Source organism: Lissotriton vulgaris, chromosome 1_1 (genome assembly GCF_964263255.1).
Source record: "Lissotriton vulgaris chromosome 1_1, aLisVul1.2, whole genome shotgun sequence".
Taxonomy (NCBI): Eukaryota; Metazoa; Chordata; class Amphibia; order Caudata; family Salamandridae; genus Lissotriton; species Lissotriton vulgaris.
The window spans coordinates 1,742,079,592-1,742,102,221 of NC_141685.1; the positions used below are offsets into that span (position 1 = coordinate 1,742,079,592).

The 22,630-nt window shown below is 45.8% G+C and overlaps 1 protein-coding gene across 1 annotated transcript in view; it reads left to right on the plus strand.

The window, feature by feature from the left end:
* Positions 1-22,630, plus strand: part of GRIP1 (glutamate receptor interacting protein 1) — a 1,198,832-nt gene that overhangs the window by 13,111 nt on the left and 1,163,091 nt on the right. The gene's annotated exons all lie outside the window — the stretch shown is intronic.

Consider the following 22,630-nt stretch of genomic DNA (forward strand, 5'->3'; position numbering starts at 1 on the left):
CTGGTGCTGGGATGGCACTTCCTGGTGCAGAGGCAGCCACATCTCTGATCACCTGAAAAACCTCCACTGGCTCCCCGTCAATAAGAGGATTACTTTCCGGCTCCTAACCCACGCACACAAAGCACTCTACGAAATAGGACCCGAATGCCTCAACACACGACTATCCTTCTACACCCCCTCCCGCCAGCTACGATCCTCCAACCAAGCCCTCGCCACTGTACCTCGCATCAACAAAACCACCATGGGAGGCAGATCCTTCTCCTACCTAGCAGCTAAAACTTGGAACTCACTCCCCACTCACCTTCGCCTTACTCAGAACCACCTAGCATTCAGAAAGCAACTCAAAACATGGATATTTGACAAGTAACTCCCCACCCTTCTTCAAGCGCCTTGAGACCCTCTGGGTATGTAGCGCGCTATATAAATCTTTTGACTTGACTTGACTTGTAATATAACCAGGCACGGATCCTGTTTCTATGAATCAATCCTCCCCGAACGCATGAACAGCTTATTCGAGGAGTTCAGATTTCATTCCTGCAAATCACCACATCAGGAACTCTCACCTTGAAATCTGGCATCTGGGCCTCCCTGACCTGTGGTGTTCCTTACGAGGGGATCTCATGCCATCAGTGACAACTAAATACAGCAGGTGGAAGGGTGCCATGCTGAAGTTCAGGTTCTCTTGACCTCAGATAATGAGTGTTAACTTCAATGTATCCAACCTCACTTAGCGTTGTTAAAAAGGGGTTTCAAAGACAACCAGTAACCAGAGACCCTTTTTATGTTGCCCGGCGGTATCGCCTCTATGACCCACCAATGTTAATCAATGAAGAAGCAGGCGCTGGAGACTGGAAGGCAGGAAACGAGGATTTTATTCTCTCCGGAGGAGAACACATCAATTCAGACAGCAAGTATCGTCACGAGGTGCTCTAGCCACATCTCTGAGGCCTGGCCTCTTATACTAGGGTTTATGACCTTTATTGCACATAACACATTCTCGCAACACTTTGGTACTTGAAAGAACATCCTCGGAATCTCCCCTTCAGACCCGTTCCCACATACATTTACAGTTGGATTCCCCACCCCGGTCACAACAGGTGATGGTTGTCGCACAGCAGGGCATTCCGCCGATTCACGGAATGCATGGGGTTGATCGGATCTCATAGGGTGGGGGCTTTGATCGGCTCGAGGGTCTTTTGATGGGGAGGGGAAGCTTCCTACTGTATGGGGTGATAAACAGTATCCGCAGGGCCAGGTGGCGGCCTGGGAACAAGGAAGACAAACGGGGACACAGGGAAAGGGGGTTTGCATCAAAAGGATCTGATGCCATGAAAGGAATGAGGGAAGGTGTCGCGCTGGGAACAGGATGGGATTCTGTGGTGAAGCTGCGCTGGAGAGGGGTTTATGACCCAAGGCATGAGAGAGCGGGGGTTGTCAGCGTGCGGGGGGATGTTTGCGAGGTTAAGAGAGAGAGAGACGCGCTGGCTATCAGCGAGGGGCAGGGAGGCCATGGTGCTCAAAATGGCTGCCGCTTACGCGCACGAATGGGCTCGAAAAGGGGGCAAGATGGCGCAGATAATGTTCACCAAGCTTGTGATTAATTTTCCACAGTCCTCCCTTTAACATTTCCAAGACATCTTGCTGGCCTATTTCCTATCTATACCTATTGCAGCGGTCATAAGTAAGAGAGAGAGGACTTAGGCAAAGGAACTGTGCATATACATCATATTATAAACATCACATTGAAAAATCTCTTCATCTAGTAAACGGGTTCATCGTTAAGTTGGTCGTAGAAAAAAAATCATCGTAATGTAATATCAGACTAGAATTACGTAGTGAGGGCGTTGGGTTACAGACCATAGATACTTATAGTCATTCGAAATAGGAGCTGGTAAGTTATCATATAAGTAAGTCCTTTTTGTATTCGGCGGGAGCATAGTTAGTCCAATGGTGACTGGGAGAGAAAGGAGATACAGTAAAAATATCAGAGTTCTCGGTGTCTTTGTCGTCTTCTGTTGGCACTGTTGAACACCTGGATTACCTATCAACAGAAATGTTCATGTGGATTGAGTCGTTGGGGGTCTGCGGGTAGGGGTACTTTTTGTTTGGTTTCGTCAGACCTCATAGGAGAAATGCGTTATGGTTTTGGAGCAGGTGCATTTTCTTCCGTAACGCAGAGCATAGAATTGCGATGAAAAATGCAATTGTCCCTGAGTTGTGAGATCTGTTTGTTCCTTGAGTCTCTGTGGTGGGTATTTCCTGTTGCTTCCATCATCTTCGAGGCGTTCAGCAGTGGGTAGAACCACATACTTCGTTCATCTTTTCTTTAGGGGTGACCCTTGGTGGAGTTCTAGATCACCGTTCTGAGATTAACATAGTTCGTGGTCTACTCAGTCAGAGTTCCCTCCCTTTTGACGCAGGGAATACCCCTTTCTGGGTAGCTCAGTAGGATTTTGGAGGAACTTGGAAGTTCAGGTGGAAAGGTGTGGGTGTGGACAGTCCTTATGGTAGGTCGGAGGAGGAGGGGATGGAGCAGGGCCAAGTCGGGAACAGATCAGGGGGACGGAGAATTTGAGACAGGCGGGTCCATAACCAAGTTCAGAGAGCGGGGACCTTTTGGCACACGTTGATCATAGAGCAGGGGCTTCAGGTCAGCCCTTTCCTTAGTTTTGTCTGAAACAGTGCCTCATCCTGCGACTCCTTACTACTGTGGTCTCGCCTCGGCCTCCGTCGCTGATGTTCCACAATCCGCAGTCAGGCCGCGTGCTCCCACATCCGGTCTCTTTCTCCTCCGACAGTGATACCCTTAAATGAGTTTTGAAAAGACAGTCTTTAGAGATTTCGCAGAAGAAGGTAATTACATAAATCTATTTCTCTCCCAACACCAAGCAACTGGGGTAAGCACTCGCTACATTTGAGATTTTGCAGCCAACGTATAAATAATTGATGATGGGTTTGCTGGCTCCCTTACAACTTCCTTTTGTGGCTAATTCTTTGGCGCTTTGTTGGTTATTACATTCATTTGTAATAGGTACGAGGTCTGGTACCCATTCATTGCATCTGTCTATTATAGTAGATGTCAGTTCTTCTGGTAGAGACCCATTTCCCTAGTACGAGTCGTGCAAGGCTAGGCTGGTCTTCAGGGCTTTGTATTTTACGAAAAAGTGCAACGTGCTATTCACCATAGTCTGATAGGCATCCTTCTGAGGGATGAACATAGGCTAAACAACTCTTCATCACATCAAAACATCCTATTTTCAACAAGGCTTACTGCAACAAGTTCTTTTCGATTTTCGATCTAATTTTAACTTTGCACACATCTTTCTAACTTTTCTATATAAATTCTTGCAACCTGGTTACTACAAAAACTCGGGGGGGGGCTTGCGATAATTATTAAACTTATCCTTGGGATGGGTGGGATCTTATGGAAAACAATTAGGAACACAGCGAATTGGAGCATGGGGCGTTTTTCAGGTTCTTGTTCAGGGCAGCTGATACCAAACTGGGGGCATTTTGGGAAGACGGGGGTGTCTCGATCATTTCTTACTGTTTGGGGTATGGAGACAATTTGGAATGGGGATGGTCGCATTACCACAGACATATTTTATCATAGAAGCCACTGACAAATAGTTCCCTGGCTGTGGATCAAATTTAGGGAACCTTAGTCGTCTTACCTGTCCCTTTCCTTTTGGCCAATTTAAATTTCATCCATATTTAGCAGAAAAGGAGAGGTAGTAACGTGGTACCGATACAATTTCATTTAGGACGAATTTGTGCAAATACTTGTGGTATTTGGGGCCAATCAGGAGGTGCACCAGGTTCGCCAATTAGGTGCCAGTCGCTGGGAAGAGGGAAAGTGTGGAGGGGTGGAAGAGAGAGAGAGAGAGAGAGAGAGAGAGAGAGAGAGAGAGAGAGAGAGAGAGAGAGAGAGAGAGAGAGAGAGGGAGAGAGAGAGAGAGAGAGAGGGGGAGAGAGAGAGACAATAGGCCAAACAGTACACGTGTAACATGGAGAATGACCGTGTATTGTTTGGGCTATTCAGTGCGTTACCCAACGTTAGACGTTTCGGGTCTGTGTTAGGATGTAGAAAGCATGCAGTTTTTGGGACGGAAGAGCATTAGGTCGGGTACAGAAAGGTCGTGCATTGGGTAGGGCGTCTTTTTGTGTCGTCTTGCAGCGTTAATCCGTTTTCATGCATCGGGCGTGACGTGGCTCCAGATCCTTTACGGTACCCTAATCAGGACCCCAATGTAATCTGCGGAGGGAAAAAGGAGGGAAAAAGGGGGAAGGTGGGGGAACAACATTCGAACACATCAAATGTACAGGCACGAAAGTCCTTTACTTACTGCATACTTGTACTTATCTCTTCGGGATATAATCCTTAGGGTCTTGGTCTCTGAAGTCAAGGGGGGCGGGCAATGTGATAGGTGGTTCATGGGGGGGGGGTCGAGGGTGGCATGAAGGATCGTGTGTAGGGAAACGCTAAAAAAAGGGATCAGAGGTGCCTAGCGTGAGGTACCCGGTTTTGTAGATGTATCCGGCCATCGGGATCCTTAAATCATTCTCAAAGCTGTGAGGTTCTAAGGCATATCAGTTCTTCGTTCAACCCGGTACCTCAGTACCTTTGACTACCATATCTTTATAACATTTTATCAATCACGCCGCTTTACTTTACCCATCCTCAGACGTCGAGGTCCTTCTTCTTACGTTAGTTCCTGAGCTTAGTCGCATATTTCGGAGGCAACGTATCATACCTTTGATTCGATCATTAATCCAGGGCCGAACAACCATTTCTTCGGATAACCTTAAAAAAGGGAGCAGAACGGTTGCGCATAGAAAAACCCTCCCACCGATACCCACATTTACAAAAGTATGTGATGCCTATTCATAGTTTTTAAGACCTTTATTTGTATAATCATTCAGTACGTAAAATGTGAGAGTGCAATCATATTTTTGGCCGGACATGTCGTCGATGGAAGCACATACAGTAGGGGGTTATTTTGTAGCACAAGAACATGTAAAAAAAGGCCTAATTAATTATTTGCAAGTAACTAAAAACATTTCATTGCGTGATGGGGAATCAGGGGCATTTCAGTTCATAAATGGAAACACAGTCAAGCTCATCGTAATCACATTTCCTAGATGTATACCGTGGGTGTGCATCATAAGTGACGTTATGTACCAGTTACAAATAAATATCAAAATAAATCGTTCATTGAAATCAACATTTTTACGGAACCCCTTTCAAATGTTCGCCAAGTGAACCCTCCTCCCTTTCTCATCGAGTGCACAATGGTTCGTATATATATATCTTAGTACATCAAGTTTCATTAGCTAAGGAACACCACGAGGCATCCGTTAGTTTCTATTGATACCAGCGCCATTTTGGGCGAGGCCGGTTTAGTCCGGAAGTAGCATCAGGGAAAAATGTCCCCGTCGATTGGCGGTTGGACCAGGGTCCCTTTCGGTAGTTCAAAAAACTGTGCTAACAGAGGGGCTGGTGGTGTGGACCGTGAATCAAGAGAGGGAGGGGGTAGAGTCTTTCTTACCGGGTCATGTTGATGTTCAGCCGGAACTTACTCGAGTTAGCCCACAATGTTCCTGGGTGGTTCAGACGGAAGCTGATGCAGACACGAGAGCACCGCCATCTTGTTGCTGTGCCGCGGTTATTTCATTAGTGATCAATGCAGCTGTTCCCCACCGGAAGCCTGAAGGGGCTGAGGGCTCTTGGGACTTTGGTAGAATCTTCAAAGTCGAGGGGATGTTTGTCGATGGTGGGGGCTTGCGCCCAGGTGGGCAAGTGCCCGAGTTGCAATTTCGGGCAAAGTTACTCCAGCGGCCTAGACCCGCCTTCCGAGGGCCCAGACGCCATTTTGAGACCCTGCGGCAGCCGCCCTTCGTCGTATCTATCAGGAGTGGAAGAAACTTCTTATGGTGATGAAAGGCAGAACATCATGTTGTTGGAGCAGGACATTTTGGTTCGGGGCGCCAGGGTGCAGCAGTGGAGCCTTCATCTGGGGAGGTGAGGGAGGCTCGCCCATGCCGTGCCCCTCTCCCGGCGCATCCCACGCCGTCCCTTTGAATCAGGGGTGCACATGATGACCACCCTACACCCCTGATTCCGACTCTTGGGGGACCATCGTACGTCCGGTGTTATTCAAGTATACCAGTCGGGCATTGTATGTCCTGTGCTGCGAAAATATACCAGCCGGGTATTATGTGTCCTGTGCAGCGTAGGTATATGGCCGTCGCCCGGCTGGAGGACATCGGCGCCGGACCAGGGCAGGGAAGCCTCCTACCTGTGGAGGTGGAAGAGGCTCGTCCGCGTCGCCTCTTCCTCCCTGCCCACCCTGCATCCGCTCGATGGAGGAATTCGTGATGGCCGGACCAGGAGATACGAGGGAGGGGGTCATTTGCATCCGCCCCCTCCCTACTCGTGGCCCGGGGGACGCCATCCCTGGAAGGGCAGTATGGGAAGACCATTTCATTGCCTGCTTTGTGGAGCCTCCAGTACCTCTTTGCCGGCGATCCCCTTTGGTCCATGGTTGCTGGCAGGCCCCGCCCCACACGTGTTATGTGTTTCGGGTGGGCGGGACCATCGAACTGTTACATTTCGAGGACTTCCGGAGTGAGCAGAATGTGTTTTATATTTCTCCTATTAGTACAGTTTGTTTTAGAGAGTGTTCTACTAGTTATTCTATTTACCGTTGGCTGTGTGTTTTCTTTACCGTAATTAAATCCTAAGTTATATAATAGACGCTTGGCTTCCTGGAGTCCTTTCTCTAACGGGGGTTGTGTACACTGGCCTGTAGTTGTGTTTGTTTTTCAGAGTGGGGGAGCAACAGAGAGCAATCAGTCCCAGAACTCTAACATGTCGTTAAAATTGGTCTGACGAAATCTGTGCCATCGAGCATAATCAAACGGGGTGGTTCTGTCTGTCCTGTCTGCACTAGTCTGATTGGTTTTTATCTCGCGCCTTTTCCCTTTCTGTCGGCCTGTTCTTTCTGTCGACCCTCCGTTCTTACCTATGCTCTGCAGAGTCGGGCATTGGGCTTTCCAGTGCCCGAGACATTTACAGAAAGCACATTGGTTTTGTTTTAAATCTGTTCGCCCTGTGCATAGTGTCGGGGGATTACCTTCGGGTCGTTGTGTTCCGGGGTTGGCTTGTCGGCACATCCCTTTACACCGTTCTCTTTTCATGTCTACTCCTCGGAACTGCGCCATCGCTGGCCCTTCCCTTTGCCTACTAGACGTTTGGAGGGTTGTCCGTCGTGTCCCTTCACTTTTTCCGAATTCGTCGCCTTCCCTTCGTCGTGTGGCTTCTTTGCGCCACATACCAAGACTATCGAGCATAATAGGTGTTGTTTCATTCCTACGAAGGGCTATTTCTACTGTTTCTATTTTGTCAAGATCAAAGGATCCTCTCAGTGGCCACTGACTTTCTCGATCCTTTTTCGTATATTTATGCCACAGCTCACTATAGGCTATAGCGATCAATCCATGCTTCGTGAACATGTCCTTATTAGGGGTGCCTTCCAGTGGAGCCGGATGGTTCATCTCTAATAAGCGGTCCGGGCTAAACAGGCTACTAACCAATGGGGAGAAGACAGGCATGACGGATCACAATGGGATAATAGTCAGCACTACCTATCTTATCGCTGCGTGCAAAGACTAGACAGAATATTTCTATTCTACGTTGTTTGCACGTAGTGAATACCTCATGAACCAATTTTGAGCAATCAATGTTAGGTCAAAAATAAAAAATCAATATGGTCAATGGGGAGAATAAGTAGGCTCGCAAAGGTTCGCGTCACCTACCCTTTCACTATCTGCAAAGAGGGGACCTATTCTTCCCTGTTTGCAGACAGAGAATCTCCAGAAAACAATCTATAACAGTTAATCAATGGGGGAGGGGCAATTGTTCAGTGGGGGAGAAAGATAGGTCCGACGGGTGCGTACCTATCCTTCACTGTTTATAAAGGGAGAGCCTGTTGTTTCTCCGTTTGCAGACAGTGAATCTCCAAATAAATTAACAAAAAGTAATACTAGTATTTTCTCATCAATTATCAATCTCTTTCAATTATCAATCACTTTCAATTATCAATCACTTTCGCAATTCGTCGTGTTTACACGACCTTACCCGGACCGCATGGACAGTTTCTTGTCTTCCGAATCCAGCGCCCGATCGTCCTCTTCTCTTCGTACTTCTCGTGGCACTCCTGATGGTTCCCAGTCAGGACCGCAGATCACTCGAGAGAGGTCTGTTCGGAACCAGTGAAGTTCGGATGATCGGCTGTCAGACGAGGGTCTATCGGACAGGGTACCTTCCGATCGTTGCAGTCGTTCACTCTGTCGTCAGGACCTCTCCCACTGGATCCACGAGTCGCTGATGGGCCCCACGTTTGGGACGCCAATTGTTAAAAAGGGGTTTCAAAGACAACCAGTAACCAGAGACCCTTTTTATGTTGCCCGGCGGTATCGCCTCTATGACCCACCAATGTTAATCAATGAAGAAGCAGGCGCTGGAGACTGGAAGGCAGGAAACGAGGATTTTATTCTCTCCGGAGGAGAACACATCAATTCAGACAGCAAGTATCGTCACGAGGTGCTCTAGCCACATCTCTGAGGCCTGGCCTCTTATACTAGGGTTTATGACCTTTATTGCACATAACACATTCTCGCAACACTTTGGTACTTGAAAGAACATCCTCGGAATCTCCCCTTCAGACCCGTTCCCACATACATTTACAGTTGGATTCCCCACCCCGGTCACAACAGGTGATGGTTGTCGCACAGCAGGGCATTCCGCCGATTCACGGAATGCATGGGGTTGATCGGATCTCATAGGGTGGGGGCTTTGATCGGCTCGAGGGTCTTTTGATGGGGAGGGGAAGCTTCCTACTGTATGGGGTGATAAACAGTATCCGCAGGGCCAGGTGGCGGCCTGGGAACAAGGAAGACAAACGGGGACACAGGGAAAGGGGGTTTGCATCAAAAGGATCTGATGCCATGAAAGGAATGAGGGAAGGTGTCGCGCTGGGAACAGGATGGGATTCTGTGGTGAAGCTGCGCTGGAGAGGGGTTTATGACCCAAGGCATGAGAGAGCGGGGGTTGTCAGCGTGCGGGGGGATGTTTGCGAGGTTAAGAGAGAGAGAGACGGGCTGGCTATCAGCGAGGGGCAGGGAGGCCATGGTGCTCAAAATGGCTGCCGCTTACGCGCACGAATGGGCTCGAAAAGGGGGCAAGATGGCGCAGATAATGTTCACCAAGCTTGTGATTAATTTTCCACAGCGTGAAAGTACAGAAGATAATATTTTGCTCCGCAAGAACTTACTTTTGACAAAAGAGGAAGAGTCCCTATACCACTCAGGATCTCACCTTTCCTCTGGCTCTCCTGTCCCGTTCCCATGTGCCGTGCAGCAGCAGTGGCAGCCATGGGCTGGCATCACCACCCACTTGTCTTACACTAGGCAGAGGGGACCCTGGAACAAAAGTATTTATATATATTTCCTCTGCAGCAGAAACCCACCTTTAAGCACAGCTGATTCTTTTTCACAGAAAGTACTCAACATTATAAGCCATTGACCTCTAAGAAATGAAGCATGGATTGGGGAAGGCCTTTTGAAATCCACATGGACAGATTTTCAGTCCACAAATGAGGTGGCACGCTGACGATACTGCTTGTTATGAGGTATTTTGTATTTCAGATTCTGCCCATTGAGTCCACCACCCCTGCCACCCAAATGTAGAGGTGGATTACCCCACAGGTAGATTTTCTGTGCCTCCAAAATTGTTGGTTGGCTGGTTGGGTTGTGGCATGGTCAGTCCCACGCCAGGCTTTGGTCAAGAGGATCTACCCTGTTCGGAGAGCCCCCCGTTTCCCACCAGTCTGCCTCTGTTGGATTCCACATCCGTTCTTGCAGCAGGCCTGGCTCCAGCAGCTTCTAGATCCGTTCACCTGATTTTATTTTCCCTCCTGAAACGTCCTTGTCAGGAGTGGATTTGCTCCTGTAAAAATGTATTCATGACCTGCACTCGCAGTTCATATTTCGTAATCTGTGTTGCAGCTGTAAAGTGGAATGCATCAGTCAGCCCAGTTTGTGCCGAGTAAGCACACTCGGATATTTATCCTTTACAAATTATAAATGTATTGAAGCATTCTGCGCTTTGCAAATGAGCGGCTTCCGGGCCCGGGGCGCTGTGTGCGCGAGCACGCGGCCGGCAGGCGCCCTGTCCATCCTGAGCTAGGATAGAACTGCACGCGAGCAGATAACACTTTTACAAACGTATAATTTGTTTCCACATACATGCCAGGGCCGCTTTTCTCTGCGCGTAAGGGGTGGGGGCTGTTGAATAAATACAGGGTGCAGATATATCATTTATTATATCACAGGTGCCATTGGTCGAGAAATGGCTTGCGTTCTGATGGTTTTCTGGAAACTGATGGAACCTCATGTTCCACGGTTCAATAGTACAAATGAACGTTCATTTGTGGACCCCTCACACCTATGGCCACCGGTGCCACTGCACCTGCTGCGCTGAAGGGAGGGTGCCCCTTCCTCGCCACCATTTATTCTCCCCACCGCTATTTCAGATATGAATGGTTGACTGGGTCCCTCGTTAGCCTTTTTTGCTTATAAATGTGATGTCCACGGGAGGCTTGAAAGTTGTGTTTGGAAATTCTAGGCATAGTTTTATTTCCCAAACATACGTTTTTTTAAACTAAAGAGAACAGCAGCCTTAGCCTGTTACATTTGAATTAGTAGCATGGAATGGACAAATTTACTTAATGGCCCCGCAAATGGGGCCGGGATTGGATAGCGCAGGGGTCTGTAAGCAAGGTTATTTTTCATTAACTTTTACAGAAAAAAATGCATTTATTTATTGAAAGTTTTAAATGCTCGGGATCTTGCAGTAATATTTTTTGTATCGTTTTCAGCATAAGACTTAATAATTCACACATTCAAAATATTAAAATCATACCGTTATAAACTCGCAGGGGTTGCAACACCCGGGATTTTAGCACAATAGGCTGCTCCTTGTTAAGATGATCATGTCCAAATCAAAAGGAGAATTTATTAGATGCAATGCATGCTTCCCAAATATAGGTGCCAACCTCGCCATCGATCCCTGTTTGCCCAGACCCGTAGCGCAGACGCAAGGCCTCAGTCTAGTGCGGTAGCTTGGACATTCTGAGTCGGTAAACAAGCCATTTTGCACGAGCTTTTATTGTTATGGTGCAGAAAAACACAAAGTGCACAATGGTTGTGCTGACCCCACACCACAATCACATCATTCGTCACAAACTTTTCCTTTTTCCCGCTTAGCTGTGTATGTTTTTAGAGGCGGCGTGCCAAGACTGAACCCGATGAGCAATGCACGCTGTACTTCCGGGTGAATATTACTCTTTGTAGGTCTCAAAACCAAGTCTTTATGAAGTAAGAGTCTGTACACCATGGAGTCGTTCTTAGCGTTAACACAAATATCCCTGGTTTGTTGCTGCCAGTGTGCCACTTGAGTCGCCTAACCGTATCTGAGCTGATAGTGGAGGGGTCTTTAATGACCGCTTTGATGTCACATTGTTTTAGGATGCTTCATATATAGGGCCACCAGTGTACTTTGGAGGACCTCTGATAAGTTACAATCTTCATCAAATATTTCAAATAGATCCCTTCTTGTGGATTCCTTTCTTAATGACCCAAATATAAAATTGGAATACATGCAACAATATCAGAGATAGGTTTCCTAGCCACCTCTATGTAAAGGGCAGCTAGAGGTGGACCTGGACCCAGACACAGAAGTGACCTCAAGAAGTGGTCTCTACCTTCGGCAGGGTGGGAGCATCTGTTTGAATGACTTCAGAGCTCTGCACCATAGACCGCTGTGGCTTCTGCTTTAGATATGTATTCATGCAATAAGTTGCTCAGGCACAGACCTCCAATCTTTAGTTTGATTCCAACAACAGTGGCCACAGCTAGTTTTAGGATCACCTTCGTTTTCTTTGTATTTTGGCTCCAAGACAACCTGGTATGAACTCGTTCTTAGATAATCCAACCTATCCATCTGCTCCAAGGGCTCATTTTTAACAAAAAAGAGTGTCTTAGGATATGATTTGGTTTTCTGAGCCTAGTTTTTGTTTTAGGCACATTTGTTGTCAGTTGTTTTCCAATCTGTACTCAGTGAAACCTTTCACGTGCTTGTGTCAGAGCACCGCATCATCTGCATATAGTAGCAATGGGATTCATAAGTTTCAATGTCTTGTTTATGAAGATTCAGACCATCCAAATATTGCTCAAAGTCATTCAAAAATAAAGAAAAAGGGAAGGAGCTAAGACAAACCCGTGGTGCACACCTGCTGAAATTGGAAAGGTGTCTCTACATTTCCCATTTGGTCCAATGTGCACTCGGGCTGTTGTGTCCTTGTGAAGGCTGTGAAGGCCTTTTGCCAGAGGCTATCGTAGTCCCTGGGATTCCAAAGATAACCTACATTTTCCCTGTAGACTAAATCAAGACTTTATGTTAATAAATGTTAGATACAGTGGTTTGCATTTGAGGCACATCCTATTTTATACAGGTTAGACATCGACACATGGTTGGTTAGATAGTTTCATTACCCTTCAAAAACCCAGCCAGGCTACCGCTAGGATATGTTGTGAGCCAATCCAATCTTGTATGTGATTGAGCAGCACTCACCCTTATCTTACCAGCCCCACCCAGTAGCGATACCGGGCAGTTATTCGAAGGATTCTTCTACAACCATTCTTGTATATTGGTATGATAGTTGCAGTACTCTAGGTCTAGGGATGATACCAGTCGTAAGGATATAGTTAAAGATTTTAGTGTCAACTGGGGCCCATATTGTTGATTCAGCTTTGGAGAGATTGAGACAGTTGAGGACTTGGGGCTTTATTGATTTTTAGACTGCTCATCTCCTAAATAGTTGTAGATAGACATCAATCACATAAGGCAAATATTGGTTCTTGTTCTATATGTTTAATGTTGTTTGGGCGAACAGAGTAGAGGTTCTTAACATGCCTGACCTATTGTTGGTCCCAAATACACATACCTCGGTGATGTATGGGTCATAATACCCCCATGATACAAGCACCCAAACCTTTACAATTTTTCTCATTTACAACGCATTTCACTTTATTCTAAATAGATTGCTGCACCTCAAGGTTTTTTGTGCTAATCAAATGCTTATAATTCTGTTTTAGTTTGACAAGCATTGCCTCTATTTCTGCTGTCTCGTGCCTCCAAACCGGGATGTGCGGAAGCTCCTGCTTCGTGACCCAGCACTCTTCATCAACCCAATTGCCAAATGGGCTGCAAACACTAGCATGTTTTATTTAAAGACTTGGGGGGTAAAAAAGGAGATACCTTGTTAATAATTCCCTCATATATGTCTACAACTCTCCCCTCATTAGCCACTTTGGAATCAATGAATCATTTTCCAGTTCAGCCTGTATAAAGTCTAACAGGTTTGGTGCAAGGCCATTATAATTTTCTAGTTTCAACTTAACTGCCCTCCTGTTAACTTGGACAACTGACTTTGGGCAGAGTTCTGTGTTAGCTCCACTGCAGAAAGCAGATGTTAGTTTCACATTAGTTAGAGAAACAATACATGGATAGTGATCGCTATCAGGACAAAATATTATCGGCATATCCCTGATTGACGTCCAAGCTTCAATATTATTAATCGGGGTGTAATCCATGAGGGTGGGACTTTTGCCTTGTCTGAAAGTCATATTTGCTGGGATCTTAGATGGTATGAGGCATTAAGATGCCTTAGAACACATTATATCATCGTAGCATTTTCCCACGTCCCTGCTTCCATGGCTGGGCTCATGATGGGTTAGTGTATTCCATATAAAGTCATCTTCAGGGATTGGACTTCCTTACTTATGTCTACAAAGAGAGGTATTGAAGTCATCACAGGTACTAATTTTCTGATGCAGCAATTCTCTACAGACGAGTGTAATTCCAAAGACCAGCTACTCAAGGGCTCCTAAGATGGATTCACCTCTAGTTGTATCCCATGTGGAATATACACATTTATTATATTAAGAACGCTAGTCTATTATGGATTATTAGAGGGCTTACTTGATACTGTTAAGGGCTAAATTGTTGCTAGCAGCTTTGCCGAGACCCTTGTGGCTAACCCTCCAGATAGGCCGCCACATTTCTGTTAGGTTGCTGAGGCATAGTGTGAAATTTACCCATCAATACTAACGTCAGTGGTGACCCACGTCACTTGTAAACAGCAAAAGATGTTCAGTCTTATAAATGATTAACATTCTAGTACGTCTAGTTTGGGCCCTAAGCCAAATGTGTTCAAGCTAACCACTCTCCGAAGGCTTGGCTGATGTTGTCTACAGCTGTCTTCTGTATGCCTTTTCCTGCTCTGATAGAGTATGAGCTGGTAAATACAAATGAACCACTAGTTTTTCCGTGTTGAGCACGTAGTACCACTATAGTTAGCTTTGATTGCAGGTGGCAAGGCTCAGGAGATTTCTTACAGTACACGCTGGAATTATGATTGTTTAGCTCCTATCCTCCATCTAGAACATTTGTAACTTTCCCCCTCTTTCCCAGGTATTCCTTGTGATTGTTATCTGTTTTTGTGTTGATTCATGATGACCTATGAGGAGTGAACCAGACAAAGGTACATTTTGGTTACACAAGTTTGGGAGTTCAGGACCACCATGGTCATACTTAGATGGAAGGTGATATGGGACCAAGTCTATTCCCATTATCTACAAATCAACTGCATTGGCTATAACTAGTATTAGTGCGATAATGATTGTCAATTTTATGTGAGTAACGAGTGAGTCATACTTATCGTTGCTCTCTCTGGGCAGTCCCAGTTCGGAGTTCTGGTTCTTTGCAGATTTTAGCGTTGTATTCAACCGGTAGGTGGAAGGGTCTGGGAATGTGCTTTCTATTTAGGCAGATGGAGGAGCAGAGTCCCCAGTTATTTGTGCAATATGATTCAGGTTGATTCAATACATAGTGTGCATCAGCAGGCTTAGAAGCTTCTGCTTCTTTTCTCATTGTATTTGAGACCAAATCCAACCTTGTGTATTCCTTCTCTGTAAATTTGCCTCTGTTTCCTCCTTTTATTGTTGTTGTGGGTTTGCTCCGTGAGTGCAGTTTACCACTTGCAGGAAAAGATTAGGGAGAAGTCCCATATGCCAGAGAGAGGTGGACTATCCATGGGCACTATTGAATCTCCGGAAGATATAATTGGTGGGTCAGGTGATAATCTTTTGTCTACCTGCTCACTGAACAGTTGCTTCAATGAGTAGACTGTGTTTTTAGTAGTCTCTCCCTTTATTTCCTGCCTTTGGTGCTCTCTGCATTAGAACACTTTGGTTCCTGCTTACGCAGAATGGGCAGGTTTTTTTCAGTACCCTGGAGCCGTGTTAGTAATGCTGGCATTCTACCAGTGTGTCCTTTTGCTGATGATAAATCATTTCTAGTCGAGTCGTCGATTGCATTTTCCTAATTTAGCATGTATATCTTTGCTGTCATTTTGGTCTCTTTGATTTGAAGAATCTATTCGCATCACAACATTCTCTTCGAATATTTCTGCTAGAATCTATAGAAGCATAGTCAGAGCCCATTATACATTTCTCAAGGAGGGCTAAAATTGAAGTTGAGGTCTTTTGCAAAGCATGCATTGAATCTGATATGATAGGATCAGTGATCGGGAATGTGAGTTGCTGAGTGATCAAAGCTTGGTGAGAATTCCTTAATAGCTCTCCCCTTCTACCTCTCAGTAGTGTTTTAATGTTCCTGTGAAGTTGGTATTTGAATCATTACTTTGTTATTGGGTGCATTTTTAGAAGCTTCTGGAACACTGGAAGAATTAAATTAATTGTAAAAGTTGAGGAAGATGAGGCATAATCCTTAAACCAGGAGCTGGTGTCCGGGCTGAGTGGCGGGTAAGGGTAGAGGAGGGGGGACAAACACAACAATAAAAAACAAATTAAAAACTAACTTACCTGCTGCATCACTGCATCACCGCTCTTCTGCGCCTCCCCAGCACAGCCTCCCAGAATCCCTTGCGGCCAACCCTGACGCTGCTCTCATGCTGCATAAGAACATCATCAGGATTGGCCTGAGCACCCTCAATTTGCGCTCCCAGAGAGACAGGGAGCCTTTGCCTGCTCTCTCCAACCTGGCAACGCAGCTCGGGTTGGAGAAAGCTTCAGTGCGCATGTTGGTTTGGCTGTCCTGAGACGTCCGGACAAATCCACATGCGCACTGACAACAGTGCCCACCACTCAGCCTCTGTGACTGCCCCGCAATGGCTCCCCCAAGACTCGCCCAGAGAGAAATATGAAATAATAAATAACATGGTTCGTTATCATTTTATTTTAAAATTTTGCAGCTGCTGGTGCGGTTCCTTTGCCATAGCGGAGGAGACGCTGGTGCCTTTAACATCATTCAATGGTGTATTTGCATATAACAGCACTTCATGTCTCGCACATCAGTACCTTCTTGATATTCCACTACCTTGGCTTCTCCCTTGTCTGTTACTTTTATTTTTTTGGTAGAGATTTCAAGTGGAAGAAGTTTTGATCTGACTATTTAGGAGGTAATGTGAGATAGGTGCAGTCCCACCTTGTGTCCCCGAGCCAGTCAGTGTAGCGCTCTTCTTAAGGGTTGGACATGAATGTTAGAGCTGCAGGGCCCCTTTGGTGCCAGACTGTTGCATTATTGAATACCCTTTGGGAGCATTTTGGGTTGATGGTGCGGGAGCAGAACTTGCCTATTGTCATTCTGCACAGGGCCAAGCCCGGGCATTTCCTTAGATGCTGTAGATAATTGCAATGTTGATGGGCACATGCAAAGCTCTCTGACAGATCTACTGCTATTTTTCCTATTTTGCAGTGACTATGGGGCCTGGGTGTCCCGCACTCCTTTAGCAGCGGTTGACTGTGTATTAGACGCAGATGTTAGTTACAGCTGCTGAACCTGCTCAATAGCCGGCTGCCTTTATAAGCTGTTGACAGGTGTTGACAGGCATAGGTTTAATGTTGGTGTTTTCAGTTTGTGAGAACTGACCATTGCCTGTGATTCCCTGTCAATAAGCAATGGTCAGTGTAGGGGCACCTGTATCACCCAGCAGGTCAGTGAGACTGTGGGTATGTGTAAGAACAGAGAAAAGGGACAAGTGTGGAGAGGAGGGATTGTGAAAGGGTGTTGAAAGCAAACCACTTGAGGTTTGAAGCACAGGAGCGAAGAATGTGGGTTATAGAGATGGAAGAGCGTCAGTGTCAAGGGCAGGGGAACTCTGGAGACACACCCCAGCCGTGCCCTGCCTGCTGTCAAAATGGAGGCCCCTCTGGGTTTCTAACTCTCCCTTTTGTATCACAGTGAGATGTATGTCTCTATCTGGCGTTTGTTACTGATGGTGGTGGATCCCGTTCGCCCATTTCTTCCTGCTGAGAGGGACCCGCGGCTGCTCTGCTGAAGCAGACCGAGCATGGACGAGGCTCCAGAGGCGGTCGGGTCGAGCACCTCATCGAGTGTGGCGGAGGGATGTGAGGCAGAGTCCGGCTCCTGGCACTGAAACACATTGCCATCAAGCAATCCGGGACGTAGCTGGTCAGTAAGCTTTGGGGGCGGGGGTGAGGCTCAAACTTCCGAACAATCACGCTGGCATATAATGCTCAAAACATTGCACGACTCGCAGGGCGCATAAGAGGGACTTGAGGGGCAGTGGGAATGACACAGAAATGTGGATTGATAGGGGTACCAATATTATGTAAAATACCCAACAGTTTTGTAAACTTGAGAGAGAGAGAAATAAAATATGTATATGTAAATTCCTGGTGAAATCCGGCAGACCGCTCACCACACCTGCACTTGTACCCAACCATTTACCAGAAAATGTTTTCATTTGTGGGATGCAACCCCCTGAAGCTACGCCCCTGATTACCAGTAATTTGCAAACTAGGTTTTGCAGTTTGTGTAAGTCCATAAGGGCAATTTGACAGGTGTGACGGCACATATGATAGCTAAACGCATAAGTCCTGGTTCCAGAAAGTTCACCCATTCCGTTGTAGCGTAGATAGATTTTGTGCATGCACCAATTCACAAAAATGTGTGCGCTTGCAAGAATGCACTATTCATACATACTTTATGTCCTTGCACACACATCTGTCCCTCCTTGTAAACCTTGCACTCGGAGTGTGGCAGGTGCAGATTCTGGTGTTCCTTGTGCACAGGAAGATGTGCAGGTATCTGTGCTTAGTGTTAACCTCCAGACATAGTAGAGGGGCTGCCACAGGGACTAGCAGTGCAGGCAGGTAGGTGACAGAAATGCCCCACCTACCGTGCATTCCTCGGCCTCCATATTTCATGAAATGGAAAGGCAATGGAATAAACATCTCTTATTCAGCGCCTTGAGCCCCACGGGTGATAAGTGCGCTTTACAAATACACGGGTTGTGTTATGTTAATCATGATTTAGATTCTCAGCCCAAATTCTCCTCTTTAAAAGTAAACATGAGCATTGACATTTAAGGGCCCTCTGTTGGTCACAGAGGTCAACGCTGCACCTATGGAAGGGCGTGAGATTTGCCTCCTGACATTAGAAGGTCCCCGACACCAGGCCCATGCCACTCATCAGCGCCAATGCATTTGAGCGCCATGTGCGTGCTACTTAGTGATTCCTGGAAGGCAGGGATGAAAACGTGGGCACAGTATCTGCCCTCACCACCTTAGCCCCCTCCTGCCGTCCGGCCGTGATTGTGAACTGGAATCTTAGGGCGTTGAAACCACCGATGCACAATTGCATGTGAACAAAATGTTTTGTGACCAACATAGACATACCCTTACAAACTAACGCTAACAGGATTAGGGCACTTTCATAACATCTCCTGGTGCGCATGATGGTCCATCTTGTTGGTTAGCAAGCTGTGATTTGATTAGTGCTCAACATAATGGAAGAAAGCGACGGGTTCGCTGCTACCCGAGTGACAGCAGTGATTAGACTATTTACAAGCATCCTCCCATCATCCTTTGTGTGATTGATGTAACGCCCTCCGTGGCCACAGGAATGCCCAGACATGGGTCTCTTGCGTCCTGTACCATAGGATCCAGCCTATTCCTTATTGACGAGGTCTAACAATGCCAAAATGGGTCTTGGGTGCCCTTATGGAGGGGCCTCGCTTGGTAGTTAGGGATGGACTGTTCCCACGAGGAGCAGGGTCAGTACTGGTTTGCATAAGGTGAGCCTTTGTCTAGAGTAGCACAGTGGGTACAAAATAATGGCTGTGAATGCTGCCCTGAGCGATTGCCCGTGGTTAGACGATTTGCAAGCATTCCTTCCATGACCTTTTGTGTGGTTAATATTGTGAATTATAGTCACAAACTAATTCTCCAGCCTGTTTCTGTGTCTTGCCTTCCTTTTGATACTGCTCTCCATCACAAACGCTTATCACAGCTCTCCATCACAAACGCTTATCACAGCTCTCCATCACAAACGCTTATCACAGCTCTCCATCACAAACGCTTATCACAGCTCTCCATCACAAACGCTTCATCACAGCTCTCTCCATCACAAACGCTTCATCACAGCTCTCCATCACAAACGCTTATCACAGCTCTCCATCACAAACGCTTCATCACAGCTCTCCATCACAAACGCTTATCACAGCTCTCCATCACAAACGCTTCATCACAGCTCTCCATCACAAACGCTTATCACAGCTCTCCATCACAAACGCTTATCACAGCTCTCCATCACAAACGCTTATCACAGCTCTCCATCACAAACGCTTCATCACAGCTCTCCATCACAAAAGCTTCATCACCGCTCTCCATCACAAACGCTTCATCACAGCTCTCCATCACAAACGCTTCATCACAGCTCTCCATCACAAACGCTTCATCACAGCACTCCATCACAAACACTTCATCACAGCTCTCCATCACAAATGCTTGCCTTTGCCTATTTGAATCCTAGTTGCAACCCCAGATTCTGGTTAACACTGAGAGAAAAGATAAGGCTTGAGAGCCACAGAAGCCAGTGCTTAGGCAAAATGGAAGCGACCCAAAGTCTTGTTGAGGAGAAAGTCTTAAAGAGGCGTGTCAGAGAGTTGGAATCTGCAATCAGAAGAATGCTATGAAATATGACTAATTCTTTGTTAGTGTCAATGAAAGGAAGATTTCTGATCAAGGTCTACACTCTGTCTCTGGTTTCCATCAGTATTCTCATGTTTCCACTTTAGCAGTAAAGTGAGCTAAATATCAACCCATTTGCTCCTCATCCCCCCTTTAAATGTAAATAGAGAATGTTTAAGGTGAATTAGTTCAAGTTGACTCATTTGCTACATTGTTGACTCATGGAGACGTGGAGTTCAGATGCATAGCAAGCTAATATGTGTGCTAAGTACATTACTTTTTGATGAGATGTTTCCATTTACTTTTGAAGGCTGAAGTGCAACTTTTATGCATTCATTTTAGAAATGCAATGTATTTAAAGAGTGGTACATTTCCAAAGCGGTTCATGAGATGCAGGAAATCTGAATGAAGAAGAGATAGCAAGCAAGGGGTGGAAGTGCAAGAATTAGCCACTTTGAATGTGATGGGTAAATATTAGAGACGAATTGGGGTCCGTATTCGGACGATACGCCGTGATTCTGAGCAAAAGTAAGTTGTTACAGATGTAAAATAGAGCACGTCTCTAGTTCTGACTAACAGGGAATAGACTTGTAAGTGACTTTGCAGTGTGTGTGCACTTACATGCTGTTCTGCAAAGTAATACAACTGGTAGCAAGAGGGGAACTTTGCTATAAAAATATCAAGACACTGATTCAGTGTTGGTGGACAATTTGAGGAAGCCATCATCCAGCAAACGGGCACTTCCATTTTGACTAACTTGATTCCCTTCGTGATGGGCTCCTCCTCCCTCCTTTGCATGAAAGCGGAGGGATTTGGGTCTGGACTGATTCTACTGGTGTCACTAGCGTCCTACTTGAAGTAATATCGACCAACTTGAGCTGTCCTTTGGAAAACTCCAGTTATCTTCTCTCTGATACCTTAAAATCCGGGAAGAAATTCCATCTGAACAGTAACGAATGCTATCTACTGAGCTGGCGATTATTGGTTGTTGGGCAAGGGACCAGTGGAAGACAGTGGTGGAATCTCTCATGGGAATCTACATCGTCTAAAACCCATAGACACCGTAGATAACCTATAGCCAACTCCAAGATTCATGTGGAATCGTTTTCTCCATTACTGTTTAAAGGGTGTCAAGCAATCTTTATGGCAGCAACTAGATAATCAACTTGAATGTTCAATTGAGAAAACTAAACAATAATCCGTCCAGGTGATATTCCAGGGTGTATTAGTTGGAATATTTTTTTCGACATAAATGGCGAATCAGCCAGAACGCCAGAGGGAGAACCTACTGGGCAGGTTGCAACCCCTGAATACAATCCTCGCCCCTTTAGTTCAATGAACCTCACTTATTAGGGTCTTATCATTGCAAGGAGGGTGCTCGTGTAGCTTGGAAGAGCCGTGAGTGTGCTGAATGTTCTGAGAATGCAAGAATAATGCTTCCCTTTTCATTACAGCATCTCTTTGCTGGCGCCCCAGCATCTCGTTTTAGAAAAAAATTAATGAGATATTTTAGCCCTGGCGGAAAATCAGAGTTCAGATCTGCTGGACATTAGGAAATGAAAAATGTAGACTAGATTTGGAGCCGCGATCTTGGGAGCGTGTGACTTCTGCTGTCAAGTTATGTTCAGGATATGAAAGGCAAATGAGACATTTCAGTTCTAGAGATAAAATGTCTCTTTTTTTTAAACATTGATACATCTTATTCTAATATGAAAATGTGCCCCCTGGTTTTAAAAAGTGTATATATGCAAATTGGAAAGGCTACAATAGCATCTGTGTTGTTATGGTTAGGTCAGGCTTTCAATAGAAAATACATTTATTGTTTTGCTAATAACTTTGGTGCTGCTCAATGAATCTGCACAAAACTTTCCAATAAAAAGTTAATCTATTTTGCTTGTTCATGGCAACTTTGGTGTGGATCTGTCAAGTGGGGGGGCCTATGGGCATTATTTGTTCCCACAGTCCGGAATAAAACAGAACTGCACACAACTTGTCATGTAAATATAACCATACTCAAGGAAGTGCCTTTTCTTGGTTTGGTGTAAATCCATTTTGTAGTATTTGAGAAATTTAGCGTTTAGATAGTGGTCTCATGTGGGCATGAAGAGGTTACATTTTAAGCTGTCTGGACAATTGGAAAGGTGTAGTGATCTGCCTATAACTTTAGCATTGTGTGTTAAATTTGCTTGAAATTTGGCACATGCCCAGAATGTTTAGATCACTCTAGGTGTTTTACATTCGTGCATACTCGTCAAGAGGTGCATGCTTAATGGGCGTGTGTCAAGCAAGTGTTCATCTGCGGCAACATTTGTAGATTCCACATGCAACCAGGCAGGCATTCAGCACTTCTGTGGGTATGTCAAGTTTGGTGCAGATCCATGGGGGAGGGTAAAGTCAAAAGAGGAGTAAAAGCAATGTCATATGTGACTATGTATGGTGCTCTTCAATTAATGGACATGAAAGTTGGCTGGTAATTACCACGTTAAACCCA